This window comes from Loxodonta africana, chromosome 10 (assembly GCF_030014295.1).
Source record: "Loxodonta africana isolate mLoxAfr1 chromosome 10, mLoxAfr1.hap2, whole genome shotgun sequence".
In the NCBI taxonomy this organism is placed as follows: Eukaryota; Metazoa; Chordata; class Mammalia; order Proboscidea; family Elephantidae; genus Loxodonta; species Loxodonta africana.
Genome location: NC_087351.1, coordinates 85791696 through 85815284, shown reverse-complemented (window position 1 = coordinate 85815284; position 23589 = coordinate 85791696). Strand labels below are relative to the sequence as shown.

The window sequence follows — 23589 nt, the reverse complement described above, 5'->3', positions numbered from 1 at the left end:
TTCACTTTCAGGGATCACTAACTCAGGGAACCACCTCTTATCAAATATCTTGGCTTGTCTCCAGCTGCTAGTAGTAGGTAGCTCCAGCTCCTGTCTGCTATCTGAGCACTTTTCTTCTCTACCAGTTGTTTGTTTCTCTAATCCAGTTGGAATTGTGTGTAGAACCCCAGGGTAAAAAACCCCTCAAAAACAAAAAGTGGAACTTTTCCTCAGCCAGATTGCCTCCCTGGACTAAAATAGAAATGAAAGGAGTTTGCATTCCGCTCCCTTGAAATGTGATATTATGAAAAGAGAATAGGAGAAAAGTAGCATTAGTGTACAATAAAGCCCGAGGTATATATATCTCTCCTCAGGTAATGGGACTTCGCTTTGAGTCCTCCACCTCCCACTTAAATTGGGATTTATAGGGCTGTTTTTATCCTTATTATACCTGCCATCCTGGTCTTGTTCAAGTGGCTCTGAACGGATAACCATCTGTACCACCTCAGCAGCCAGCTACATAACAACGCTGCAGACTCCCAGACTCCAGTGCTCTTGCTTTCTAAGAGGAGGACATGGAGAGCAGTGGAGAAGCACATAACACAGGAAAGAAAAGAGAATCTGGGAAGAATAATTAGGTTGTAAGTTTACCTTGTGCATGCAAAACCCAAACGTAGGCTACAAGCAATAACCTTTCCAAAACTTCACAGGCTTAGATAACACAATAGTTTTCCATTGGTTCAAAGCGTGTTCCTTAAAACCTTCCTTCTTTAAGATTTCCCCTCTTCTTAGGTCGTAACGATCACCTTTACATGTCTTATTTTAAATTTATTTTCTTAACTGATTTTCACAAGGAGTGGGTGTGATGGAAGTATGTATGCATGTATGAGCAAAAGCATTTAACAATGCTTTTTTATTTTTAAGTGTGTGAAATAGAATGACTAGCTGACCTCTGTGGCAATTTTCCACCTAGTTTTGTGATAGTAATTTTGTTGAGTTGCTGAACTTAGATGGCAAGTTCTCTTAGTGAGGCTGGCCTAATTCTATGTTCTCTATGGCACCTAGTCACTATAGCTGTGCAAGAGCCATTATTACCCAAAGTACCATAATAATGGCCATGACCTCCTATGACGTTATTGTTTCCTATCTGCCAGGACATTAATTGCCTTCTAACTTGTTCTAAAATTGGTAGGTACAGCACACTGCCAAGGCTGGAGGGGAGAAAGCTGCTGCTGCTATGTTAAAATGCTGTGTAAAAGGACAAGTGGTGCCTCCTCACTGGGGCATCTTCACAGTTGCATGTTATTTCATCTGTTATGGCATGTTAGCTCAGGCTTGCCTTATGTCTTGGCTTCCATCTTATCATGGTCAACGTCTGATCTTTCCTTCTGCTGAATGATTCAGGCACCTCCAAAGTTGTTTTGGCTTTTCCATTTTCCTTTTACAGGCTTTTTATGAGTCGTTGAATTGAATAGGAGGTGATTTCTAAATTGGAAGGTGAAAATGAGAGAAGGGGGAGGAAAGTTCCGGAAAATAACTAGGAAAAGACACCTTATTGCTCTGTATATTTACTGGAGGAATAATTTTCGCTTAGTTTGGTGATAGAGGTATGTAGTTTATTTAAATGACTAAAAATACAGGCTAGAAAATAGACAGCTTTTCTCTGGATAACAAGCCACACAGTTTTAGACTTCTTGTTGCTTCCTCTGCAAAGAACAGTAGGGCAAATAGAAGAGAGATGAGACCAAGGGTTAGAAGGAAGAAGGGGCAAAGCACAAAATTTCCGAAGTCCAGATTCTTGGTTGTACGGGAAGTTCCTGACCATAAAGTAGTGCCTGTGAGCGGATTCCTGATGGTGTTCCATCCCATCCCTGGTGTATGTTTCATGGCCCGTAGTTTTGTGTATTAACAGAGATGTGAAGAAGGTATGTTTAGATCTGATTTAGAAATTGAAGCAGTAGTCAGGCCAGCATTTTGTTATTTAGGAGCAGGAAAAGTGGGGGCAGGGAAGAAAAAGCAAAGCAAAAACTAATGATGAATATATTTCTAGAAGCACAAGAGTTTTTATAGCAACACCGTATTTCCCAAAAATGCCTACTGTGATTTGTACCCAAATGAATAAAAAAAAGTCATCATTTATTCTTGCGCATCATGCCCATGTGAGAAAAGAACTGCAATTCATTCTGTGGACCTAATTTAGACTAAAGACTGCTAGGAAGAGGAGAGGTTTAGAAAAAAAGACAAGCTTTCTAAGTATCTGACATGCAGCTAGTAGGGCTATTTCAGAAGTGCTGAACATAAAAGCCACATTTAAAGAGGTGGGGAGGGCGGGATTCTCATTTCCAGAGCATCGCAAGGATAATATGTCGCCTGCTTAGTCCAAACTTGATGTTGGCTGCCTGGCCACTTCGTAGGAGCGAGTTCGAAAGTTGGAGAACTCTCAACATGCCACTTCAATTTATTAGAGATATTTTTAATTGCAACTGAAGTGGACTGATTGCTGCTAAATGAACGGTTGCGCTTTTAGTGTGCAGACTCCTGGAAAGAACTTAAAGGAAATTGGGCGCACTGAGACCTTAAAGAAAAGAAAGGGAAATTTTTTTTTTTTGTAATCTATATAGTGCCTTTCCCCCTCTGACGTGGGCGTTTTGTAATTACTACCTGTACAAGTAGCCTATTAGTGATAAGCTTGTGCTTAAATGAAGGAAGCTGGAGGACGGGAGGAGTTGACAGAGGGAACTCTACAACAAAGAGTTAACCCTTTCCCGGTAACCTTAGATGTGAGTATCTGCCCCTTCTTTGATTGCTACTGCGCAACCAAACTGTTCACAAGCTTGAACCAACCTTGGCTGTCACATCCTTTGCCAATTGACATAACAGGCACTTTCAACAGCCTATCAAAACGTCGAACTGTGCAATCATCGCCCAATCACAACTAAAGTTTAGTCTAGGACTCTCAAGGTCCGGGCGGGGGCAAATACCGGGTCCCGGAAAAGGGGCGGCAAAGAAGCTGTGACGGGCGGGTTAGGTCAACCAATCAAAGGAGAGAGCTGCCGCTCCACTGACCAATGGGTAGGTGGGAAGTACGAAACGGGGTGGGACTGTTGTCATGGGGGAGGTGGTGGCGCTAGGTGGCTACTGGCGGCCGAGGTAGAGGCAGTGGCACTGGAGTTGGTCTGGAGCAGCGGCAGGTGAGTGCCGGTAACGCGGGCCTGAGCCCTGGCGGCTGTCGCAGGACGGAAACTGCGGCTTGGCGCTCCGGGGACGGAGACTAAAGGAAAGGGGCCTGGAGTGCGGGCCCGGTGGGGGCCGGGGCCAGGGCGGGGGCGGCGGCGGCGGCGGCTGCGGCTGCTGCGGCGGCGGCGGCGGCGGCGAGTTCTCGCTGACTGGGCTGGTGGGAGAATGGCCCGGCTTCTGGCGGCGCAGTTCCGGCTGAGAAGGTAGGCTTGGGCCGGACCCAAGCAGGTCAGGCCGGGAAGTCCCTTGGGGCGTCCCAGTGGTCAGGTCTGGGGAGCTGACCAGCGGCCGGTGTGTGAGGGGCAGGTCCCTGGGAAGACGGGAGCGGCTGGGGTCTCTGATAGCTGAGGGGGTGACCGGTAACGACCTGGTTCGAGGGCGGGGTGACTCGGGAACACCTAGGACGGCTGGGTTGTGAGGGAGAAGAGGAAGCTCGGGAGCGGCCCGTGAGCGAGAGAGCTGGGGGCCGGGGAAATTGGCAGTGGCCCCGGTCGGAGGGAGAAGGGAGGTGGGAAGCTAACGTAGGGCGGCCGGGGGTCCCGGATGACAGGGAGCGGCCTGGGTCCGAGTGAGGACGTCTGAGGAAAGGCAGGGAGGGGGCTGGGAACCTTCCTGAGAAAAGCGGCTGTCTGAGGGAGAAGAGCTCCTGACAGATGAGGAGCGGCGGGTCTTCGAAGGGTCGGACCCGTGGAGACCTCGAACTGCTTTGGGGGGGAACTGGAGTGTCCTGCTCGGGGTCTGAGGATAATCGGGGATCCAGGAGAGAAACCTTAGAGCAGTGGCTGGGGTTTGAGACTGGGGTGAGGGTCCAGCAGGGGTGTGGAAGTTCCTCGGATAGAAAGGAGTCAAGCAAAATGGAATGGGGTGGGGGCAGATAATTTCCCTGTAGGAAGGGAGTAGTAGATAAGGCGAGAAAGTTGCTCACCCAGAGAGTGGAAACTGGCAGAACAGCAGATAGGAAGCATTAACGGTGGGGGCCATAGATAGGTTGTAAGGTCTTCAGAAAGAAAAGAAACTTGAGCGTCATAATTCATACTAAGATGCTATCTAGGACCAGAGAAAAGGTCCTAAAAAAAAGCAAGGTTAAGTTACTTGCCTGTTTGATGAGAATGTTGTTACATGAGTTAATCATTGTAGAGCTTCTAGAATAGTGATTGGACATAGTAACTGATGTGCATGGGATTGTTAAATAGAAGATAAGGAAAACACCTGGGGTCTTTAATGTGGTGATTCTCAAACGTTACCTTGCATCAGAATCACCTGGAGGTCTTGAGATTGTTTCTGATTCCGTAGGTCTGGGGTGGGGCCTGAGAGTTTGTATTTATCTCAGGTGAGGCTTATGTTGGTCAGGGGACCACACTTAAAGAACCGCTGCTTTAATGAAAACAATAATAATGCAGCAACCTTAAGATACCTATCCACTCTGCTAAAGAGACAGGTAGAGGCAAATTGCAAAAAAAAAGAAGCTCCTAAATGAAGGATACCCACTCTTAAGCTTGTTTTTCATGGTTTATTAGTAAGTTATAGATCAATTTAGTGAGCTAGAACCTGCATTGAAAATAAAGTGAAATAGAACAGAATAGTGCATCGCACTTGGTCAATACCTGTGTGTACTAGGTTGCAAAGTGAAATGTATTTCTTGCAGTGAGAATACTCTGAAAACTGTTTTGAGCCATGTAGTGGCTGCAAAAGCAACCCTCCAGTAGGGCTATCTGGGAACTAGATTTATTATGATTTATTTTTCTCATTTTTGTGGTAATTCCTTCTGAGGTGGTGATATATAGATTCCATTAAATCTCTTTAGCTTCTGGTTTTTTTGGGGGGGGCGGGGGGGTGTCTGTCTGATCACATATTTTGTTGTACCTCTCCTGGCTGTGGAACTTTTTTGGATATTGAGAATCTTTGGCATGGAGACTTAAGGGAATTTGAAGCAGAGAAATTGAGTGGTGCTTCTCAGATGTAGTACGCTTTTGTTTCACTTGTGCCCACCTGTTCACCCTTTCTTTTTTTACCCCTGTCCTGTAAGACATTGTCTGTGAAAAGCCAAAGTATACAGTGATGTATTGTCAGTAAACATCTAATATTGAAAGGAACTGATTTGAGAGCATTACATGCATAGAAAATAATCAAAAACCAATTAAGACATATTTGAAAAGAGAAAAGCAGGCAGAGTATTTCCTTTTTAGAGAATAAAAAGTATTTTTAAAGCTTTTCTTGGCCTTGCACTGATACAAAACAGACATTTTTAGGGGAACTAGGTATATTTTACTTATGTGTTATAGATTTCTAGGTTTTTTTGGAGAGAATAAGTTGTGATAATACTTGATAGCAAAATTCACCTGCAATAGAAGAGGCTTAACTACAGAATAGTTTATCAAACAGGAGCTTTTGTTTTGATGGTTTTCTCCCTTGAGAATGAACTGGACATGTTATATGTTGTGAATTTAATTTGTTTGAGGGAACTAAATGTAAACTATAATACTTTATTTAAGCTATATTAAGAATAAATACGTTTTGTGCTGTTCTTGGTTTGAATTTTCTTCTGAAAACGAGATGGTTTATATTTAGAAGGAGTTGATTTAGATGTGTTTTTGTGAATAGAAGAACAGAGATAGCAGTATTGAAAACTGAAAGAGATCCCTGCAGCTCTCTTTAAAATCTTTAATCTGGGGATTTATGTAACCCTTTCATTAATGTTTTATGAAATTGTGAAGAAACTATTGGTGTAGCTTTGCATGAGGATTTCAGATTAGTTTTTTTCCCTCAAAGATCATTTTTAGTTCTATTTCAGAGTTTTGTTTCTTTAAAGTTTTTATTTTTGTTTGGAAGGCTGCAAAACATATAATCATTGCATGTTTGAGATCAAAAGGTGAAGCAGTCTTTCCGCAAAACAAGTTTGCTATTTTTTTTTTTAATGATACAGGTTCCAAAGATTAAAGCTTTAGAATTCTTTGCATTGAGTTAAATGGAGTATCGTTACCACCAAAATTGTCATTTTTATGTTATTGTACAGTTGGCAGGCGCATTTGCGTATGGATCATTCACTTTTAGATCAACTGATGGAACAATGTAAAATCTTAATAACCGAGTATAGGAAAAATAAAGTTCTTTCTTTATAATTGTGAACATTGAGCAGTTTAATTACTTGCTTTTAATAAATGGACTTTATTCAGTTAACTCATTATTCATCCATAATTTAATCATACTTACTATGAGTAGCTTTGATTGCTCAACTCACTTCACGGTGAGATTTGTTAGTCTGTAATTGAATAAATGGTGATTTTTAAATCCCAAAGAAACCGTGTGCTCCTGACTATACAATTTAGTGAAACTCAATTTCATCTATCAAATGTGAAAAGGTAAATGATTTTAAAAAGCGGAAGTTCAATTAACACTAGTTAATTAAGTTTATTTTCTATTTCAGGGAAGTCTTGTCTTTTATAATAGTTTTTGATCTGCTTTCTCTGCTTCCTGCCCTCCAACTACCCATATAACAAATCCTAATGGAAATGTTGGTGCCTGAAAATCTGGTTCTGGAAAAATACAACACCCCTATGTCTGGTTTTTGCTGTGACAATTCCTTTATCAGAAACTATGCCTTGGTAACTTTATCACCTTAAAAAAAAAAAAAGGCGTTTTAGTTAGCAGAGTACTAATGACAAGCTACATTTTATTTTCGATTTTCCAAAATGCATCTATTATGTTTAATAGATTTTGGTTTCTACAAATGGGTCTTGAATTCTGCTGAGTTCAGAGCTTTGATATGTTTTCTAGATAGGACTAGGGAGAAATGAAACAATGTGCTCCTTATTTATTATTTAAAAAAAAATTTGTCTTTTAATTTTGATTTTCTGATAAATCCATTATTTGCAAAGAAAATTTGTTTTAGTAATTATCATATTGGAAATTTCGTTATCAGAGGTAGAAACACCGTACAGCTTTAGGATATTTGCTCAGATGTGAGACACAGGTAATGATGAATAGAATGTCATTAAATACTAGGTACGATATTGCCATATGTATTTTGGAGTATATAAAATATGTACTCGGAAATCTTGGGGCAAAAAGAAGATTGAAACTAAGAGAGAATGAAGAGTGTACTGACATGTGCTCAAGGAGGAGCCTGGAGGATCCGCAGGAGGTATGTCTAGGGGAGTGAGCAGTTCTTGGCAGTTTTCCTGGAATGACATGTGTAAAGGCCAATGATCCAATTTGCAACATTCTCCTGTGGACATATTCTTTGTTTTGTGTAGTTTCCACTGCTTGCTATAACTCTTCCTTTTTTTCTTCCACTCAAGAAAGCATGTCAGAATGCAGTGAGTAGGCTGAAAAGTGCTAGTCCTAAAGGATGAGCGCCTGGGTAAGACAATGTGGATTTTAGAAGGCTGACACTTGTCTCTACGTCTGGAGCTCTTAGGGATAGGTCTCCAGCAACTGCATCTAGGCCAGGCCTTCCCACTTGTCCTTTCCAATGGAGAATGGGATTAAGCAATAGGAAGAGACCCTCAGTTATCCTAAACGAATTAACGAAGGAGTTGGTGTGTTAGTAATTAATGTTCAGTAACCTTTCCTTCTCTCCCTACCAAAACTCACTTTACCCCACTCGCTTGCCAGTATCTTAACATTCTTTTAGCCAGAGTTGAAGTCTTGAATTATCTGATTAAAAAAAAAAAATTTTTTTTTTTTTTTTTTATTAGCGTAGTCTTAATTGTGGTAACTTATTTACATTAAGGTATATCGGTAATTAGGAAAATGATTATTATCAGATTTTTTCCAGTATAGCTAGGAAGAGGATTTGAAAGCTGCAGAACACTGCTTGGCTCCTGAACAAAGGCAAAGTCAGGAACACAGAAATCAGCTAAATTTATAATTTTTTTTAAGATTGACTTGGTTACCTTCGACCTTAGAAAAGTGAAAGTTAGTGATACTTTCTTCTGGTTAGCTGTGCACGTTCATATACCTCAGGTACATCTCAGTTGAATCATGTGGTGTTACTTTGCATGATTTATGAAGGTTTGTTTATTTTTTAATTTATTTCTGTTGTTGAGACTATACACAGCAGAACACCAACAATTTTTATTTGTACAACTCAGGGACATTGATTACATTCTTTGAGTTGTTCCTATTTAGTAACATGAACTCACTGCCTCTTAATACAAATTTCTTATCTAATGTTTCGAGTTGCTGTTGTCAGTTTAATCTCATAGGTAGATCTTATAAGAGGATAGTGCTCGAGGCAGACATTGTCTACTAAGTAAGCTATTGTTTGGTTTTAAGATGACTGGGTTTACTTATTTTTTTGAACATAACCGACTTTGTTATAAGGAATTTTAGCTTCCAGTATTCTTTAATCAAGATAAACATTTTTTTTTTCAACCTAGACTCTCTGCAGCTATAGAATAGGCTGGTGACAGAAAAAAGCATATTTGCCACTGCTATATTATGAAGTTGGGAAAGGCATCATTTGTGTCAGGATGAAGAAGCACGATAGAATCAAAGAAACCCAAGTTTTTAAGTTGTATGACCACGCTCTTGAATCCTGGCTCTATCACTTACTGATTACTAATTGGGCAGTTTATTAAACCCCTCTTAGGAGCCCTGATGGTGCAACGGTTAAGCGCTCAGCTGGTAACCGTAAGGTTGGCAGTTCAAACTTACCCAGTGGATCCATGGGAGAAAAACCTGGCGATTTGCTGCTGTAAAGATAACAGCCTAGAAAACCCAATGAGGCAGTTCTACTCTCTCACATGGATTGCTCTGATTCGAAATCAACTGGACAGCGCACAATAACAAGCCTGATTTTTGTCATCCATAAAATGGAGCTTATTCTATCCTTACCAGAGTGATGGTGAGAATTAAAAGAGAAGCATTTTGTATAGTATAGTAGGCACTTAACAAGTGGTAATTGTTAATTAAGGAGCACTGGTGGTACAACAGTTGAGTGCTTGTTTGCTTACTGAAAGGTTAGTGGTTCAAACTCAGCCCAGCTGCTCTACAGAAGAAAAACCTGGCCATTTGCTTCCGAAAGGCCTCAGCCTTAAAAACCCTATGGAGCAGCTTTACATTCAAGGGGTTGCCATGAGTCAAAATGGACTTGAAGCAACCTCGAACACCACCACTAACAAATTAATTATTAATTATAACAATATTAGACTTCTCTTTCTATGATGGGCTAATGTTGCAGGTACTATGATTATAAACAAGGTGGCAGTTAGGAAAAACAGTTGACTTTAAAAATTTACATGTATTTTAAGCATTTCCTATCTTTGTTTTGTGATTGGTTTAGTTTGGCGGATTAAGCAGTAGGAAGAGACGCCCAGTTAACTAAAACATATTGCAAGTAAGGCTAAGATTTTATTCTTTGTGGTCCCAGGCTATGTCTCTATAGCATATTACCTGGTCTTCTAAATACGTGTCAGTTTTGTTAACTGGGCCGGGGGTGCTGTTACCTATATTACGAGGAAACAAAAATGCAAAGGACATGCCCAACTAAGGTAAGTTATCTTCACCTTGGTTAAAAGTACTTTTTCTGTCAGATTGAAATCTATTAGCCTCTTGTACCATATCTTTCCTAGATGGAATTTTTATGCTAGGAAAAAAACTAGTGATTATCGAATCTCTGAATGCTTAATGTTAAGTCCGTGATATTTGTAAAATAACAAGTTCGTGAATATTATTTCAGTTATGAAAACAGTTGTACCATGATATTGTTCCATAATGTATCATTTTATAGCAGAATTACATAGTGCAAATGTGTTTTTTTTTTTTAATACACACACACACACCCCCAACCTGTTTTGGGGGATGTAATTCATCAGTGAGTAGATTAGAAATTGAACATTATAGATTTGATAATTTTAAATTAGTTCTTAATGCCAATTAGGACGAATCAGTTTGTCTTTCCCTACAGTTAATATATTCCTTAGATCAAAGAGTTCCATACTCTTCCACAATTCAAGTAAAAGGAAGTTTTATTTTAGAAGGGAAGCTCCATATGTTCCTTAGTTAAGAATTTGGTCAAAAGTGGAAGAAAAAAAAATCTTTCTCACTCTGTAGAAAGCTGTTAAAAGCTGTATTATCTCTTAAATTGTCTCTGATGAAAGCAGGTATGTAATTCCATCACATTCATGATCTCATGGGCTTTCTTTAAATCTTATCAATTAAAGTTTTATATCTGTATCAGTCAGATATAAGTCAGAAGTCCAGAAATCTTAAAGGGCTAAAATCCATTTCCTTGCCTTTTCCAGTTTGCGGAGACTGCTTCATTTCCTTAGCACACGGCCCCTTCATCCATTCTCACACCTCATCACCTCAACTGTTGCATTAGTTGTTGAATCTCCATTTTCTCACTCTGATCCTCGTGATTCCCTCTTATAAGAACCCTTGTGATTATATTGGGCCCACTTGAATAATCCAGGCTACTATCCCCATCTCAGGATTTTTAACTTAATCACATCTGCAAAGTCTCTTTACCATGTAAAGTGTAACATATCTACAGATTCTGGAGAATGAACATAATTTTTGAATGGTTAATTATTTATTTTTGAAAATTATTATCAGTAGTATAAAGGAATATATATTAAAAAAAAGGTAGTATAAAGTATTTAGGAAACCCTGGTGGCTTAGTGGTTAAGTGGTTAGTATAAAGGAGTGGTATTTCCTGTCATAGCCAAGTCTGCCTTGCTTTTGGAAGGAATATGGCACCAAGTGATAAATCAAGAATATTGGCAAGAAATGGACACCATGTAGATGAGCATTTACATGACCGGTTATCATTTCTAAAAATGTTATTAACGTATGTTAAATACTGGTCCTAGCCTAATTTTAGTTACTAGAACACTTAAAGAAACCATGTTGTTGTTAGATGCTATTGAGTCAGTTTCGACCCATAGTGGCCCCATGAATAACAGAACAAAACACTCCCTCGTCCTGCGCCATCCTCATAATCGTTGCTGTGTTTGAGCCCATTGTCCTAGCCACTGTGTCAGTCCATCTTGTTGAAGGTCTTCTCTTTTTTTGCTGACCCTTTGCACAGAAACCATACAGTTTGATATTATATTGCTGAGGATTTTTTTTTTTTAAGCTATATAGTGATACTAGATTTAGTCTCTTCATAAAGTTGTAAAGTTTTGCAGTCAGGACTTTGTTTTAATTTTTTGAGGATATTTTCTGGTGTACATAAATGTTAACTGAGTGAATGATGGAGAGGCCCTGATTGGGAGCCGAGTTTATGACACCAGTTATGGAAAGTGGTATGTTCAAATGGACTCTGATTATGATTGAGTTCAAATCCAACTCTACTCCTTAGCCAAAGCAGATTACTTTTTTAGCTTTAGTTTTCTCATCTGCAAAATGAATTACTTTGAGGATCATATTAGATAATCTATATAAAGTGCTTAAAACTGCTGCTTCTTGTTGCTAGGTGCTGTCTTAGTCATCTAATGTTGCTATAACAAATACTACAAATACATGACTTTAAGAAAGAAAAATTTATTTTCTCACAGTCAAGTAGGCTAGAAGTCCAAATTTAGGGCGTCAGCTCCAGGGGAAGGCTTTCTCTCTGTTGGCTCTGGAAGAATGTCCTTGTCATCAGTCTTTCCCTGGACTAGGAGCTTCTCTGTGCAGGAACCCTGGATCCAAAGGATATGCTCTACTTTCGTCACTGCTTTCTTGGTGGTATGAGGTCCCCAACTCTCTGCTTGCTTCCCTTTCCTTGTATCTCTTGTAAGATAAAAGGTAGCGCAGGTCACATCCCAGGGGAACTCCCTTTACATTGTATCAGGGATGTGACCTGAGCAAGGGTGTTAGATCCCACCCTAATTCCCTTTAACCACAGGCAGAACCAAAAAACCAAACGTGTTGCCATCAGGTCAGTTCCAACTTAGCGACCCTATTGGACAGAGCAGAACTGCCCAGTAGGGTTTCTAAGGAGTGCCTCGTGGATTGGAACCGCCGACCTTTTGGTTAGCAGATGTAGCTCTTAACCACTACACCACCAGGGTTTCTACCACAGGCAGAGATTATGATTTATAACACATAGGAAAGTCACAAAATGGTGGACAACCACACAATACTGGGAATAATGGTCTAACCAAGTTGACACATATTTTTGGAGGACACAATTCAATCCATGACAGGTGCTGTCGAGCCATTTCCGAGTCATAGAGACCCTGCGCGCATCAGAACAAAACGCTGCCTGGCCCTGCGCCATCCTCACGATCGTGTTTGCATTTGAGCCCATTGTTGCAGCAACTGTGTCAGTCCATCTTGTTGAGGGTCTTTCTCTTTTTCACTGACCCTCTACTTTACCAAGCATGATGTCCTTCTCCAGGGACTGATCCCTCCTGATAACATGTCCAAAGTGTGTGAGACAAAGTCTTGCCACCCTTGCTTCTAAGAACCATTCTAGCTGTACTTCTTCCAAAACAGATTTGTTTGTTCTTCTGGGGTCCATGGTATATTCAATATTCTTCTCCAGTGCCATAATTCAAAGGCATCAATTCTTCTTTGGTCTTCCTTATTCATCTTCCAGCTTTCACATGCATATAAGGCAGTTGAAAACACCATGGCTTGGGTTGGGTGCACCTTAGTCCTCAAAGTGATGTCTTCGCTTTTTAACACTTTTAAGAGGTCTTTTGCAGCAGATTGCCCAGTGCAACACGTCTTTTGATTTCTTGACTACTGCTTCCATGGGCGTTGATTGTGGATCTAAGTAAAATGAAATCCTTGACAACTTCAGTACTTCCTCAGTTCATCATGATGTTGCTTATTGGTCCAAACACAGTGCTTAGCTCATAGTAAATGCTCAGTAAATGTTAGCTGCTATTGCAAGGATCCAGGATTTTTAATGAAGTAGGTAGGAAGTAAAAGCTTTTTCTATGGTTTTTGCATGCTTGTTTATTAAGTCGTACTATGAAATTTAAACTTCATTTAGACACGAAAAGGAGTCTTGAATTCTTCTTAGCCCTGTTGTCTTATTTTTAGTCCCATTGGTTTATGGAACAACTCAAATCTTTGTTTTAATTCAACTATATTTTGTCTTTAAATCACAGTAAATTCTTAATTACCAGCACTCAGGTTATCGGTGTTATAACTAAGCTTTATATTCTTTTGCATTGTGAAGTGTAGCTATGGAACAGATAATTTTGTTTGTTAGACTTGATTTCTATTTTATTTAAGCTAATGTTTATGTATTGATTATTCCTTGACATTGAATATCCTTATGAGCAGTTCTCAATCTGTTGGTTAGAGATCTTTGGGTTGGGGGTATATGTTTTTTGCACAGTTAAGTTAGTTTGCTGTTGTTAGTGCCATTGTGTCTATTTCGACTCATAGTGACTCTATGTGGCAGAGTAGAACTGCCCCATAATCTGTAATCTAGGCTGTAATCTTCAGGAGTACAGAGCTCCAGTTTTTTCTTCCACAAAGCTGCTGGCTGGGTAAGAACCGCCAACCTTTCATTTAGCAGCTGAGCATTTAACTGTTATGCCACCAGCTCTTTGAATTCATCTGCTCATCAAATATTATCTGTAGAATAATACATTCTCTGTGTGTGTATATATATATATATATACATATATATATATATGCTAATTCTTCAAATAAATGTTGAGATGAATTAAAAGATCTTCATTTAAAAGCCTAGAATGAATTCATAGTAGCTTTTTGTTCTTTTGACTGTTTGCTCCATCAATGGATGCTGAAAATTCAGCCGTTAACATGTAAGGGTCAGTTAAATGTTTTGGCTTTTTAAAAAGTTGTCACACTTAAAAGCTCTGAGCATATATTTTTTTTCTTCCCAAACATATCATTTCATACTGGTATATTTTTGTTCCCCTAACATGGCATGTACATTTTTTTTTTTGAGGGGGGGGCTTTATTCAGGTATAATTCACATACACTTAAACTGTACCTGTTTAAGGTGTAGTTTTTATTTGTGTTTACACCACAACTGGAGTCTTTGGGTGGTGAAAATGGTTAATGTGCTCAGCTGCTAACTGAAAGGTTGGAGGTTCTACTTCCAAAAAACTAGTCATTGAAAATTCCTGTGGAGCATAGTTCAACTCTAGACACATGGGGTCATCATGAGTTATAATTGACTCGACCTCAACTGGTACTGGTTACATGAGTAAGGTAAGGAACATACTCATCACTCCAAAGTTTTCCTCATGCCCCTTTATAATTCATCCCAATCTTTCCAGCGTTTAGTTCCCAGGCAGCCACTGATCCGCTTTCTGTCCTGATAGATGAGTTTGCATTTTCTAGAATTTTATGTAAATGAAATCACATGGTATGTATGTTTTTTTTTTTGTTGTTGTTCTGATTTCTTTTACCTTGTATAATTAATTTGAGATTTATCCAAGTTGTTGTGTGTATCAAGAATTCATTCCTTTTTACTGCTGAGTAGTATTCCACTGTCTGAATATATCACAGTTTTCTTACCTAGTCACTCGTTGATGGACATATAGATTGTTTTAATTTTCGGCTATTCAAAATAAAGCTGCTGTATGTTTTTGTAGGGACATAGGTTTCATTTCTTTTGGGTATATGCCTAGTAGGATCCTTTTTTTTTTTTTATGGTAACTTTATGTTTAACTCTTTGAGGAACTGCCGGACTGTTTTTCAAAGTGGCTGTACCATTTTACACTCCTACTAGCAGTGTATAAGGGTTCCAGTTTCTCTACATCCTTACCAACACTTATTATCTTTTTTGATTATAGCCATTTCAGTGTGGTTTTGATTTATATTTTTCTGATGGCTAATGATGTTGAGCATTTTTTCATGTGCTTATTGGCTATTTGTATATCTTCTTTGGAGAAATTCCTATTAAATACTTTGCCCTTTTAAAAATTGGGTTGTCTTTATTATTGAGGTATAAGGTTTTTTTAAAGATATTCTAGATACATGTCCGTTGTCAGATACATGATTTGCAAATATTTTCTCCCATTCTCTGGGTTGTCTTTTCCCTTTCTTGATGGTGTCTTTTGAAGCACAAAAGTTTTTAATTTTGATGAGGTCTAACTTATCTGTTTTTGCTTCGGTGTCATATCTCAGAAACTGTTGCCTAATCCATGTCCAAAAGATTTACTCCTATGTTTTCTTCGAAGAGTTTTATAGTTTTATCTCTTATATTTAGGTCTATGATCCATTTTAAATCAATTTTTGTGTTATTGTATGAGGAAAGGGTCCAACCTCACTCTTCTGCATAGGGATATTCAGTTGTCCTAGCACCATTTGAGGTCATTACTTTCTGGTTTTTGGTTTTTTACAAAATCTTAATAAATTTTTCTGCTTCGTTACTAAATCAGCTAGCTGTTTGTTGGCCTTCTGATCTGCTGTGGCACTGATGGAAGCACTTCAGAGTTGTGATAATGTGTTATAAATGAGCCCATTGCTTTAAATATATGGGTTGTAAAATTTTTCCCTTCTATTTATAATTGAACAGTAAGTGAAGTGCATCTGCCATTTCTCTGCTAATTGGGCAGCCTTATGTCTGTAGTTCTGCAGAAGCATTGGTGCTGGGCCACTTAATGGAAATCAAGTTCAAGCTTTTAAACATGTGACTGAAAAGAAGAAAAGTTTCTATATTATTCTTTCTCTCTGTTTTCAACTCATCTACCCTTTTTATTGAAGGAGCTCTGGTGGCGCAGTGGTTAAAACATTTGGCTGTTAACTGAAAGGTCAGTGGTTTGAACCCGTCAGCCGCTCCGCAGGAGAAAGATGTGGCAGTCTGTTTCCAAAAAGATCACAGCCTTGGAAACTCTATGGGGCAGTTCTACTCCTGTAGAATCACTGTCACTGAGTTGGAATCGACCTGATGGGAACAGGTTTTTGGGTTTTTACCCTTTCATCCTAAGAGGACTCTTCTTTTGGATTATTACACATAGCTTTTAGTTCAGAAGAAGATCAAATACTAAGTTTTTATTGTTTAAGTTGGAAATTCAATGGAATATTCTATAGTAATGATTAAAAACATTATAGAGAAAAATTATAAGAACTTTTATGAGCCTTGATAAATTTAAAATCCAGAATTAATATCAAAGTTTTCTTTTCCATGTAACCTTAGTTGAAAGTCAGAAACTATATAGTATTTACCCTTTCATTTTAAAAATAATAAAAATGTAGTTGTTTTATAGCTTGTGGAATTTAGTATTTCGAGAGAAACATCTGTTTATACAACAATGTTTTACTCTAAGTTGGGCTTTTAACTTTTTCCCTGTGTTTTAAGTGGACATTATTCTCTTTTGGAAATCTTAAGATCAAAGGAAAATAATGCATTTTTTTAACAAAGTATTTGAATTTTATGCATCTCTTCTCTATTTGTAAAGTTCTGTAGAATACGATGCCACTACACTGCCAAGAAAGAACTAAAATTTCCTGGGAAATCAGGTTGCTGGCTTGACTTCTTGCTGTGCCTTTCCCTTCTTCCTTTGTTGCTTTATAAAAGAGCTAAGCTCACTCCTGTGAAAAATCACTAAATCATCTAATCATTTTCTCTAGCTCGAATTAACATATTTGTGTTATACGGAATTCTGTAAAAACTTTCTTGATTATAGATTTGTGAGCATATGCTAAAGGACTTTGACTTCATTAGATAAGTTGATTCTCAGTATCTGAAATAATACCAATGGTGTGTTCCTTTTTTCTTATTCTTTTGGTCTCTTTTTTTCCCCTTCCAGTAAACCTAGTTAGTGAGTGATATCACTATTTTTTTTTTTTAAATTTTTATCGTGCTTTAAGTGCAAGTGGCCGGTTAGCGCATCTGGTTAGAGCATGGTGCTAATAACACCAAGGTCACGGGTTCGATCCCTGTACGGGCCAGGGGAGACAAGTTCATTTGGAAACCCTGGTGGCATAGTCGTTAAGTGCTACGGCTGCGAACCAAAGGGTTGGCAATTTGAGTCCACCAGGCGCTCCTTGGAAACTCTATGGGGCAGTTCTACTTTGTCCTGTAGGGTCGCTATGAGTTGGAATCGATTCGACGGCACTGGGTTTTAAGTGAAAGTTTACAAATCAAGTCAGTCTCTCATACAAAAATTTATATACACCTTGCTATACACTCCCCCCTAATGAGACAGCATACTCCTTCCCTCCACTCTCTCTTTTCATGTCCATTCTGCCAGCTTCTGACCCCCTCTGCCCTCTCATCTCCCCTCCAGGTGGGAGATGCCAACATAGTCTTATGTGTCTACTTGATCCAAGAAGCTAATTCTTCACGAGCATCATTTTCTATCCTATTGTCCAGTCTAATCCCCGTCTGAAGAGTTGGTTTTGGAAATGGTTCCTGTCTTGGGCTAACAGAAGGTCTATGGACCATAACCCTTGGGGCCTTCTCGTCTCAGTCAGACTATTAAGTCTGGTCTTCTTACAAGAATTTGGGGTCTTCATCCCACTGCTCTCCTGCTCCCTCAGGGGCTCTCTGATGTGTTCCTTGTCAGGGAAGTCATTGGTTATAGCCAGGCACCATCTAGCTCTTCTGGTCTCAGGCTGATGTAGTCTCTGGTGTATGTGGTCCCTTCTGTCTTTTGGGTACATAATTACCTTGTGTCTTTGGTGCCCTTTGTCTTCCTTTGTTCCAGGTGGGTTGAGACCCATTGATGCATCTTAGATGGCCACTTGCCAGCGTTTAAGACCCCAGACGCCACTCTCCAAAGTGGGATGCAGAATGTTTTCTTATTAGATTATGCCAATTGACTTAGGTGTCCCCTGAGACCATTGTCCCCAAACCCCCGCCCCTGCTACCCCAGCCTTAGAAGCATTCAGTTTATTCAGGAAACTTCTTTCCTTTTGGTTTAGTCCAGTTGTGCTGATGTCTCCTGTATTGTGTGTTGTCTTTCCCTTCATCTGAAGTAGTTCTTACCTATTATCTAATTAGTGAATACCCCTCTCCCTCCCTTCTTCCCCCCCTCGCAACCATCAAAGAATATATTCTTCACTGTTTAAACTACTCTCAATTTCTTATAATAGTGGTCTTAGACAATGTTCTTCCTTTTGCAGCTGACTAATTTCACTTAGCATAATGCCTTCCAGATTCCTCCATGTTATGAAATGGTTCACAGATTCATCACTGTTCTTTATCGATGCCTAGTATTCCACTGTGTGAATATACCGTAATTTATTTATCCATTCATTCGTTGATGGACACCTTGGTTGCTTCCATCTTTTTGCTATTGTAAACAGTGCTGCAGTGAACATGGGTGTGCATATATCTGTTGGTGTAAAGGCTCTTATTTCTCTAGGATATATTCCAAGGAGTGAGATTGCTGGATTGTATGGTAGTTCTATTTCTAGCTTTTTAAGGAAGCGGCAAATCAATTTCCAAAGTGGTTATACCATTTTACATTCCCACCAGCAGTGTATAAGTGTTCCAGTCTCTCTACAACCTCTCTAGCATTTATTATTTTGTGTTTTTTGGATTAATGTGAGCCTTGCTGGAGTGAGATGAAATCTCATTGTAGTTTTGATTTGCATTTCTCTAATGGCTAATGATCATGAGGATTTCCTCATGTATCTGTTAGCTACCTGAATATCTTCTTTAGTGAGTGCCTGTTCTTGTCTTTTGCCCATTTTTTAATTGGGTTGTCTTTTTGTTGTTGAGTTTTTACAGTATCATGTAGATTTTAGAGATCAGGTGCCGATTGGAAATGTCATAGCTAAAAACTTTTTCCCAGTCTGTAGGTAGTAATCTACTCTTTTGGTGAAGTCTTTGGATGAGCATCGGTGTTTGACTTTTAGGAGCTCCCAGTTATCTAGTTTGTCTTCTGCATTGTTGGTAATGTTTTGTATACTGTTTATGCCATGTGTTAGGGCTCCTAACATTGTCCTTATTTTTTCTTCCGTAATCTTTATCATTTTAGATTTTATATTTAGGTCTTTGATCCATTTTGAGTTAGTTTTTGAGCATGGCGTGAGGTATGGGTCTTGTCTCATTTTTTTGCAGACGGATATCCAGTTATGCCAGTGCCGTTTGTTAAAAAGACTGTCTTTTCCCCATTTAATTGATTTGGGGCCTTTGTCAAATATCACCTGCTCATATGTGGATGGATTTATGCCTGGATTCTCAATTCTGTTCCACTGGTCTACGAATCTGTTGTTGTACCAGTACCAGGCTGTTTTAACTACTGTTGCTGTATAATAGGTTCTAAAATCAGGTACAGTGAGGCCTCCCACTTTGTTCTTTTTCAGTAATGCTTTACTTATCTGGGGCCTCTTTCCCTTCCATAAGAAGTTGGTGATTTGTTTCTCCATCTCATTAAAAAATGTCATTGGAATTTGAATTGGAAATGCATCATATCTATAGATGGCTTTTGGTAGAATGGATGTTTTTACTGTGTTAAGTCTTCCTATCCATGAGCAAGGTATGTTTTTTCCACTTACGCAGGCCTCTTTTGGTTTCTTGCAGAAGCGATTTGTAGCTTTCTTTGTATAAGTCTTTTACATCTCTGGTAAGATTTATTCCCAAGTATTTTATCTTCTTGGGGGCTACTGTAAATGGTATTGATTTGGTGATTTCCTCTTCGATGTCCTTTTTGTTGGTGTAGATGAATCTTACTGATTTTTATATGTTTATCTTGTATCCTGATTACTGAACTCTTCTATTAGTTTTAGTGGTTTTCTTGAGGATTTCTTAGGGTTTTCTGTATATAAGATCATGTCATCTGCAAATAGAGATACTTTTACTTCTTCCTTGCTTATCTGGATGCCCTTTATTTCTTTATCTAGCCTAATATCTCTGGCTAGGACCTCCAGCCCAGTGTTGAATAAGAGTGGTGATAAAGGGCATCTGTGTCTGGTTCCTGATCTCAAAGGGAACGCCTTCAGACTCTCTCCGTTTAGGGTGATGTTGACTATTGGCTTTGTATAAATGCTCTTTATTATGTTGAGGAATTTTCCTTCTGTTCCTATTTTGCTGAGAGGTTTTATCATGAATGGGTGTTGAACTTTGTCAAATGCCTTTTCTGCATCAATTGATAAAATCATGTGATGCTTATCTTTTGTTTTATTTATATGATGGATTACATTAATTGTTTTTCTGATGTTGAACCATCCCTGCATACCTCATATGAATTCCACTTGGTCATGGTGAATTATATTTTTGATATGTTGTTGAATTCTATTGGCTAGAATTTTGTTGAGGATTTTTGCATCTAAGTTCATGAGGGATATGGGTCTGTAATCTTTTTTTGTGGTGTCTTTACCTGCTTTTGGTATCAGGGATATGCTGGCTTCATAAAATAAGTTTGGAAGTATTCCGTCCTTTTCTATGCTCTGAAATAGCTTTAGTAGTAGTGGTGTTAACTCTTCTATAAAAGTTTGGTAAAAGTGCAGTGAAGCTCTCCGGGCCAGGGTTTTTTTTTTGTTGGGAGTTTTTTTTTTTTTTTTTTTAAATTTTTATTGTGCTTTAAGTGAAAGTTTACAAATCAAGTCAGTCTATCACATAGAAACTTATATACACCTTACTACATACTCCCATTTACTCTCCCCCAATGAATCAGCCCGCTCCCTCCTTCCAGTCTCTCTTTTCGTGACCGTTTTGCCAGTTTCTAACCCCCTCTACCCTCCCATCCCCCCTCCAGACAGGAGTTGCCAACATAGTCTCAAGTGTCCACCTGATGCAGGTAGCTCACTTCTCATCAGCATCTCTCTCAAACCCATTGTCCAGTCCAATCCATGTCTGATGAGTTGGCTTTGGGAATGGTTCCTGTCCTGGGCCAACAGAAGGTTTGAGGACCGTGACCGCCAGGATTCTTCTAGTCTTAGACCATTAAGTCTGATCTTGTTATGAGAATTTGGAGTCTGCATCCCACTGTTCTGCTTGTTGTGAGTTTTTTGATTACCTTTTAAATCTGTTCTTTTGTTATGGATCTATTTAGTTGTTCTAGCTCTGTTTGTGTTAGTTTAGGTGGGCAGTGTGTTTCTGGGAATTCATCCATTTCTTCTAGATTTTCAAATTTGTTAGAGTACAATTTTTCATAGTAATCTGATGTGATTCTTTTGATTTCAGTTGAGTCTGTTGTAATATCGTCCATCTCATTTCTTATTCGGGTTATTTGCTTCCTCTCTTGTTTTTCAAAATTTGTCAGTTTGGCCAGGGGTTTATCAATTTTGTTGATTTTTTCAAAGAACCAGCTTTTATTCTTGTTAATTCTTTGAATTGTTTTTCTGTTTTCTATTTCATTTAGTTCTGCCCTAATTTTTATTATTTGGTTTCTTCTGGTGCCTAAGGATTTTTTGTTTGTTTGTTTCTCTCCTTCTATTTTTTCAAGTTGTAGGGATAATTCTTTGGTTTTGGCCCTTCTTTTTGTATGTGTGCATTTATTGATTTAAATTGACCTCTGAGCAATGCTTTTGCTGTGTCCCAAAGGTTCTGATAGGAAGTGTTTTCATTCTCATTGGATTCTATGAATTTCTTTATTCCATCCTTAATGTCTCCTATAACCCAGTCTTTTTTGAGCAGGGTATCGTTCAGCTTTCAAGTGTTTGATTTCTTTTCCTTGCTTTTTCTGTTATTGATTTCTACTTTCATGGCCTTATGGTCAGAGAAGATGCCTTGTAATATTTCAGTGTTTTAGATTCTGCTAAGGCTTGATTTATGACCTAATATGTTGTCTACTCTGGAGAATGTTCCATGTGCGCTAGAAAAGAAGGTATACTTGACTTCTTTTAGGTGGAGTGTTCTGTATATGTCTACGAGGTCAAGTTGGCTGATTGTGGCATTTAGATCTTCCGTGTCTTTATTGAGCTTCTTTCTGGATGTCCTGTCCTTCATCGAAAGTGGAGTTTTGAAGTCTCCTGCTATAATTGTAGAGCTGTCTATTTCACTTTTCAGTGCTGATAGAGATTGTTTTATGTAACTTGCAGCCCTGTCAGTGGGTACATAAATATTTAATATGGTTATATTCTCCTGGTATATTGTCCCTTTAATCATTATATAGTGTCCTTCCTTATCCTTTGTGTTAGATTTAACTTTAACGTCTGTTTTGTCAGAAATTAATATTGTCACTCCTGCTCTTTTTTGATTGTTGTTTGCTTGATATATTTTTTTTCCATCCTTTGAGTTTTTGTTTGTGTCTCTAAGTCTAAGGTGTGTCTCTTGTAGGCAGCATATAGACGGATCGTGTTTTTTAATCCATTCTGCCACGCTTTGTATCTTTATTGGTGCATTTAGTCCATTTACATTCAGCGTAATTATGGATAGGTATGAATTTAGTGCTGTTCTTTTATGTGTGTTGTTGATAGTTTCTTTTTCCCACTTAATTTTTTGTGCTGAGTAGTTTATATATTGTTTTCCTCTTATTCATTGTTGTTGTTTTTGTTTCTGCTGAGTCTGTCTTTTTCTTGTATTTTATTTTGATGTGTACAATAGTTTGTCTCCTTTATGGTTACCTTAGTATATACCCCTATTTTGTAAATTTAAACCTAGCTTTTATTTGTTTGTATTGCTTTGTGTTCCTCTCTGTATGAAAGATCTATGACTAGATTTCTTGTGATTTCTTAGTCCCTCTTTATTGTTTTAATGTTGTCTTCTTTTACATAATAACATTGGTGTTTCCCTGTTTTGAACATTTTTTAATCTTGATTTATTTTTGTGATTTCCCTGTCTGAGTTGACCTCTGATTTCTCTGTCCAGTGTTCTAGTCTTGGGTTGATACCTGACATTATTGATTTTCTAACCAAAGAACTCCCTTTAGTATTTCTTGTAATTTTTATTTGTTTTTACGAATTCCCTAAACTTCTGTTTATCTGGACATGTCCTAATTTCACCTTCATATTTGAGAGGCAGTTTTGCTGGATACATGATTCTTGGCTGGCAGTTTTTTCCCTTCAATACTTTGTATAAGTCATCCCATTGCCTTCTTGCCTGCATGGTTTCTGCCAAGTAGTCCGAGCTTATTCTTGTTGACTCTCCTTTGTAGGTGATTTTTCATTTATCCCTAGGTGTTGTTAAAATTCTCTCTTTATCTTTGGTTTTGGCAAGATTGATTATAATATATCTTGATGACTTTCTTTTGAAATCTATCTTATGTGGAGTTCGGCGAGTATCTTAGATGAGTATCTTCTCATCTTTCACGATATCAGGGAAGTTTTCTGCCAACAAATGTCAACCATTCTCTCTGTATTTTCTGTTATCTGTCTCTGTTCTGGTACTTCAGTCATTCGTAGGTTATTTCTCTTGATAGAGTCCCACATGATTCTTAAGTTTTCTTCATTTTTTAAAATTCTTTTATCTGGTTTTTCTTCAGATGTATTGGTGTCAAGTGCTGTATCTTCAAGTTCACCAATTCTGCCTTCCACATGCTCGATTTACTCCTCTTTCTATTGAGTTGTCTAATTCTGTAATTTTATTGTTAATCTTCTGAATTTCTGATTGCT

General features: G+C 38.5%; 1 protein-coding gene across 7 annotated transcripts in view; it reads left to right on the top strand.

Moving 5' to 3' along the window:
• The first annotated feature begins 3055 nt into the window (after window positions 1-3055).
• NUMB (NUMB endocytic adaptor protein) overlaps window positions 3056-23589 on the top strand; it is a 186310-nt gene continuing 165776 nt past the window's right edge. For 4 of the 7 annotated variants that reach the window (XM_010588730.3, XM_003408748.4, XM_010588729.3 and 1 more), the window contains exon 1: window positions 3065-3170. The gene's annotated coding sequence lies outside the window, so the exon portion shown is untranslated. Of the gene's footprint in view, window positions 3171-23589 lie in introns of all 7 variants that reach the window. The other 3 variants (XM_003408751.4, XM_003408750.4, XM_003408749.4) reach the window with 2 other exon arrangements.